This window comes from Rutilus rutilus, assembly GCF_951802725.1.
Source record: "Rutilus rutilus genome assembly, chromosome: 4".
Classification (NCBI taxonomy): Eukaryota; Metazoa; Chordata; class Actinopteri; order Cypriniformes; family Leuciscidae; genus Rutilus; species Rutilus rutilus.
The window spans coordinates 35,106,104-35,113,528 of record NC_140212.1 but is presented as its reverse complement, the minus strand read 5'-3'; positions in this window follow the sequence as shown (position 1 = coordinate 35,113,528).

Sequence of the window (7,425 nt, the reverse complement as noted above, 5' to 3'; positions counted from 1 at the left end):
CGAAAGCCTTGGTCAAATTGCCCTTCTGACATTCTTATGCCAGCATGAAATTTAACAGAACCATCGCTAGGATCCTCACTGGCAGATCACAAAGATTGCTATCAATCTTCCTCCTTTCCCTGCAAACGAAGGCCCAGGTGGTCTGTCCACACACACGCACACACACACACACACACACACACACACACACACACACACACACACACACACACACACACACACACACACACACACACACAACAAACGTCCTTTGTATGTAACCTAGGATAGAAATATCCTTTTAATGAATGTACCTTCCTATATTCATGTGTGTGATTAGTTTTGCTTTATAATAGAGGTGTGAGTTTCTAATGCGTAGCCTTGAATCATAAATGTTCTGGTTTAAAAATGTTCACCAGCATCCTCGGGTAATCAGACCTCCCCCTTTACTTAGGTTGATAAAGATTTTATGGCCCTAAACGGAATGTCAGCAAGCTGGAAATTCCACTGAGATGCTAGCAGAATAGAAAGAAACTTAAGAAATATGTAAACCTGAATATAATTTCTCTTTTCCACGATTGTTCTTCTCTGTGATGTGTTTGTGTATTCTTGTAAACTCTAATGGAATGATGTTTCAAGAGGTGCACACTGTGGTGGAAATCATAGGTGTGCCATGTTGGTCTTTTTAAAGTCCAATCTTCATTCCCATTTGTCAATGTACATCACATTTTGGGTTAATCTTATTCCTAGATTGTTAGTTGAACTTTTAATGCTTATTTTACAGAATAAGAATTCATTTCCATGCCGTAGCTTTTAAGCATACCAAACTTGGGCTTAAATTAAACCTTTATGCGCCCATAGACAAGATATGGGTATCAAATTATGATAAAATGCATTTCTCTGTGCTTACAATTGTTTAAAGTGGAAAGGACATAATCCTAACACTGCCATAAAACATGCAAATTAACCTCTGAGTTGAGACAAAGAAAATTTCTCCCGCCCGAAATTTCGCTTTCCAATTGGCCTAAGCGCCCAGGAAGGAGTGTACTTTGCATCCTAGAAAAGCAGATACACTCCGCATTCCAGTTAGTTCTCTCGTTTTTTCGTCTTGTTTTATTCCTGCTTTTTCATAATTTTCCTCGTAAGAGTCTCTCCGTTTTGTTTTACTCTCACTTTGTTTTGTTTTAGTCGTAACTCCGACTTCTTGTTTTAGTAGTCTCGTGTTCATTCAGTTCCAACTACGAGTGAAACGAACCTTAAACTAAATTCTCTGGCAACTCTTACAAGTCGACCGTCTTGAATCTCCCGCAACGACGCGCGCTCAGGAAGACCCAATAAGAACGCTTCAACTCGGCGGACCCGCACCTTGAAGGGCAAAACACGCACGCCGTCCTGTTTCGACCACAAGGTTCAATGCAAGTATTTTAATACCTTACTAAGATGTAAATGCGTATGACGTTTCCCTGCTTAAGGTGATTTTGATACTCTGCTGGTTCTCCAAGGTAGTCAGTGTGATTTGTTTGCTATTCTATAATCTGTTGTTTTTCCTTTCTCTTTACTTTTACTTTCATTTTACTGTTAACGCATATATACATATTCTTAGATGTAGTTGTAACGTTACTTTTATAGTGCATTTATTAAAAACCCTATTATACTCTTAATTGTTTCTTGTTTGCTGCTCACGAAACAAAGCCTCTTAAATGTGTTCGATCTTATAGCTACAAGCTCGATAAATTTGTGATTGACCTACAAGTTAATAATCTCGTGAACAAGACAATTATTCTCTGTGGCCAAGAGAACAGTTTTTCTTGAGAGTTTATAAGAATATCTCTCCTTGATAGTTGATAAGAACATCGCATAATCCGTTTGGCGGACAAACGAATTATTTTATGTAATATACTTTTAGTAGGCATTCACAAATTCTAATTATAGCCCTTCTGTACATTCATAATTAATTTCAATTCTTTGGGATTGATTGTCTATATACAGAGATATAAACAAACGGGCTAGGTATCCCCTTTTTGGGCGATTTGAAGAGTGTAAGTGATAACCAGTACGAAAAATTATAATTATTAATAAATCATAATTTATAGTTATCATTTTTTATTGTACATTCCCCTCATTTGAGCTGGTGTCCTTACAACCACAATGCACATAGAGAGCTAATGGCTGCTGCTCCCTCACTATTGCCTGTGCACCGCTGTACTTTCCTGCCATGTTTGAGGCGTCATCGTAACTCTGCCCACGTAAAGCAGACATGGGCAGATTGAGCCTCAACAGCACATCAGTTACCATCTTGGCAATGCCCTGGCCTGTTGTCTCTGACAAACTGTATAATCCAATAAATTCCTCATGTGGAACAAGGTCATGGTCCACATAGTGCAGACAGACACTTTCCTGCTCAACACCAGAAATATCCTGGGTCATCAACTACTACAGAAAACTGAACAAGGGCAGGAGACCTTATCTCTCTTGCAATCAGTGGCGGCTACTGGTCTGTCAAAGAGGGGAAGCTCATTTTCGGCCTACATCATAAAATTGTCCATTTATTTAAAAGTAAATTCTGCCCTACGTTCCTTTTCAAGAAAATGGTCTGTGACCCTGTCGTACCAACTAGGCGTCTTTTCCAGTGACTTGACCAGTGTCCTCTCAATGGCCAGCAGAGCTAGGCTGCTTAAACGGCCTTGGCCAATTGTGTTACGGGTGTAGGACTTGAGCCGCTTTAAACAGGAGCAGCTCCTTTCTACACCTGCAGATGTTGCTCCAATTGTTGCCACTAATGAGAACAGTTTGTAAAGCTGAGGCATTGCACTGTCCAACTCCATGTCTTTAAGGAACACCAAATAATCACACAGCTTTCCCCTGTTACCCTGCAAGTCCTGATCTGAATACAGGACTTGAAGTTCTGACCTCAGTGTAGCGCGGCCACATAAGGGAAGAATATTTATATTGCAGTATATTAGTCAAGTTAATCTAATAAGCCAGCTGCTATGTTATAATTATTCTACCTGTGTTTATTGCCCGGAAAAGTGATTGAGTTCCCGTTTACTCACGCGAGAGTTCTGTCGCACAGCTCCAGGGAATCCCCGTGACGTCATTCGAATCAGCTGTTTTCACTGGACTTCCGTTTAAAGGAGCGGAAAAAACCCGGCGTACAGTAGCTACTTTTGAGTGCTCAGAGATTTGCGATCGATCGCTGGATTATATCTCATCAAACTGTTCAAGACTGTGACTGGAAAATCTTCATTGTGGAATTATCAGAACTTTGGATTATTTGCCTTTGGGATTCCGTCACAGGACAGTGTTGCTTCACATCGAGCTCCCGGACTTGTAGGAATTAGCCGGTGAGGCCGATTCTACTACACACACACACACACACTTACTATACATGATACGGGACTAATAAGGACACTTCCTCTGCTTATATTACGAGGTATTTTTTGTTTTCTTGATATGAGATGTATGTATATATTTTGGTACAACTTGGTGTTTATTTTTTATTTTATTTTTTGTAAATACACTTTGGGTTAAACTGAATGGATGTTCTCCGTGAGTTCTTTTTGCTAAACATTCAGACATAACATTTAAGAAGGGTCAAGACCGTAAAGTTTTATTTGTGTATTATCACCTATAATCTAGGCTGAGCGTTACATCAGTTTCCCTGAATCAAAGTGATGGCCATAACTTTTCAGGACACTTTGGAAGGCCTCCTCTGGAAATACCTGTCTCATGTCATCAAATTTCCCTGGATTGACTAATTCTAAGAAGAGCATACTTTCCAAATTTGAAAAACGTTGAGGAATCTGCTCCAAGATGTTATCAAGGATGGCCATGTACAGATTTCTGTATCGCTCTTGGGGATCCTGCAATTGGGTCAGACGGCGCTTTCTCATGGGCTCATCTCGTGGGTCTGATGTGAGATCTGCTGTTTTGGCATAAACAGCTTGGAAAGCCCCCTCTGACCTCTTCTCTTTGACAAATACAAGAAGAGATTCAATTCTTTTCTTGCAGTAAAGAACATCCATTGCCCTCTGCTGGACAATATCAAAGACCACATCAGTCTCAGAGAAGATTTGTTCATATGTGTACAACATGAACACAAACTCAAAATCCTCCAGTTTCCTCACAAAGCCTTTGGCACAATCCAGTGTATCATCATCCATTGTCGTGTCTGCAATGATGTTCTCAAATGTCTGCAGGAGGCCATCATAATTGTTTGCCACAGTGCTCACTATCCGTGATGTGAAATTCCATCGAGTAGGAGCGTTTCTGGGCAACCTTGAACAGCCTGCAGACTCCTGCAGAAAAAATGTCCTCTTTGTGGATTTTGAAAAAAATGTGGCAAACCCTGAGAGTGATGCAAAAAAAATTCTGCACTCAGGCAAGCATTTAGCCCCCTGTGACAGCACCAGATTCAGTCTGTGTGCATAGCAATGCACAAACATTGCACTGGGGGCTATTGCTTTCACTTTGGCCTGCAGACCATTGAGATCTGAAGCCATGACAGCAGCCCCATCATAGGTCTGTGCCACAAGCTTATCCTTAAAATTGTAGCCCTGCATGTTCTCATTTAATACATCAAAAACGGACTGGGCATCTCGGCCCCCAGAAACATCAAACAATCCAATAAAGCGCTCCTGAATTTTACCTGCACTATCTACATAGCGAACAATGACAGAGAGTTGGGCACAGCAGGATATATCAGTTGTTTCATCCACCTGCCATCCAAAAAAGGGAGCATCCTGAATTTCATCTCTGATCTGATCAGAAACGGTGGCTGCAAGAGCAGAGATCAAGTCATTTTGAATAGTATGGGACATACCAGAAAACACAGTTGAGGTCTCGAATTGTGTGGACAGGACAGAGTCATATTTAGCTAATGTTTCTGTGAACTCCCTGTAATTCCCCTTGTTGGATGATTCACTACTCTCATCATGTCCCCTAAATGACAGCTCCTGCCGGCCAAGCAAGGATGTCACATCAATAAGGCGGTTTAGAAAGGCCCTGTTTTGTTTGACTGTTTCATTATGTTTAGCCACTTGAATGCGAGCACCTTCATTTATTGCATGCTCAACCCTGATCCTGCCCATGCAACTTAATCTTGCACAGGCATTCACATGTGCATTGCTCTTTTCATGTCTTTTATATGCCCTGTCAAAGTTATTCAGATCTCCAAACCCCACCTTTGACCAAACAACACATCCGTGAGATGGTTTCATCAAGAGGCATGGCCAGCAGTACATTTTATTTGTCACAGCACTTCCAGTCAGCCAGCTAATTTTGTCACACCAGGAGAGCTGAAAAGACCTGTTATTTTTCCCTATCTTTTGCACTAAATCAATCTTAGGTGTTGATCTGCCCTGCTGTTTAATTCTAAGTTTTTCCTCGTAAGGAACTCTTTCAAATGGCTTCGCCAAAATCAGGTCGACAATATTAGCACTGTCTGCCATCGTGTGCAGTTTCACCCACGACGCTAGCCTAGCCTACTATATGAATGAATGAACGATCTAAAAAAAATATTAAACTCTGTAAAACTGAAACAAGGAATGTGGTGTATAATTGTGTGAAATTTATTATGAAAATCAAGCAATTTCACCAAGCAAATATCAAGAAATAGGTTGCAGCAGTTTTTATTTCGACTGTACTTGAGAAATCCGCGATGGGACTGAGCGCGAATAGATTCAGTGTGATTCCTTATAGTACAAAATCGCTGTCAGTCAAAAGGAGATGCAGCCGTTTAACAGACCGTCCAATTATCACGCAGAAGCTCGGAATCCAGGCCAGCCCACTCCTCATTCACCCCCAGAGAAGCTGAGCTTCCATGGGCGGAACGTTTTCTAACGCATTTTTAGTCAATAAAATGTTAATACAATAGTACATATTTGACCATTCATTTTTCGACATTATAGGGGAAGCCGAGCTTCCCTTGCAGTCTTAAAGAAATCGCCACTGCTTGCGATGCCTCGGATTATTGTATTGGCCATAATTTTCAGGATTTCATTCTGTGATTTAGGGCTTGTGTATGCAATAGTGTGATCTATTAACCATTTAAATAAAATGAGATCATCCTCTTCTGCCCTAAGTTTCAGGAGCTGATACAGATTCCCACTTTCATCAGTATGGCCTCTTAAAGATTGTCCCTGCCTTGCAACATGCCATACAGAGCTAACAATTCTCTTCAAGCAATGTCTTGCCACCTCCTGCTGTTTACCCCATGCACTGGATAACTGGGTACTGATTGGGTTTGACTGATGTGCACTCACAGTCACATAATGTCGGTGGGCTTGGGAGGTCTGGTGTTCTGTACATTTTTCTATGGCTTTTTTCCAATTTCTAAAGCCTGTACTAATGAAAGCAGCATCAGGTCTATGACCTAAAGAGTACTGATTTGAAACACCTTTGCTGCAGTGAAGACCCGTCTTACTGATGGACTGTAATGTAGCCATGGAAAGTCTTCATACCATTTCTCTTGAAATGCCAATGACTTGTTTGGAAGTATTTGTTTCTCGATACACTGGGGATGTGGTTGGTATGGCTTTGTGCAGTCACTGAGATCTGAACTATAGACTGTGCTCCTGTTCCCTGTGCTGGTGCTGGCAATACTGTCTCCTTGTACTGCTTTCTCTGGCTCTCTCCCTGGTTCTGACCCTTCCTCTACTCTCACTGTCTCAGGAGAGTCTGACTCCTGGAACAGAAGATGTGTTGCATACTCCTAATAACTACCTCATCCAACCCAATAGCAAGACTTCTAAATAAAGACTCTTTTTTTTTTCATAACACTTGTTAAATTGGCTGTTCATACTGTGGTGCTCATCTGCTAAACAGGAACACCTCCAAAAAACATTAACCAAAGCTCAACACACTTACCTGAGATTCTAAACCTGACTGTTCCTGGTCTCCCTGTCCCTCAGTACTTTCTGTATCCTTTGCCTGTGACACCGTGACATTAATATTTCCATAAGCACCCATTCTTATAATGATATATTGCCTTAATTTTGTACTTACTTGGCGTTTTGGTGCACTGAAAAATGATCTTATGTCCGTTTTTCTTTTCTCTGTCATTTTCTCTGGCCAACAACACAAAGCAAATGTTTAAATATGTTAGGTTCACCACGCGGTAATATAATAATAATTAAATTATCTTGCGTCCTTCACATAGTATTTTAGGTTTTGTCTGGGACAGACCTTTTACACATTTATTTTTAAACCTAATTATACCACATCAGCCACTTCCTCTTCACTTCCAGCTGTGTCTTTGCACTTGTTCTCATTTGTCAAGGAAGCTGTAACAGTATTTTTTTCAAAAACTTGAACTTTAAATCCTTTTTTCAGAAGTATGCGTTTTCAGGCCAACAAAATGCTGTTGTCGTGTAAATGAATGGCCAAAACGCATACATTGTTTCTTTATATTTAAGTTAAAAACAGTGACGTGTAAACTCCCCCTCA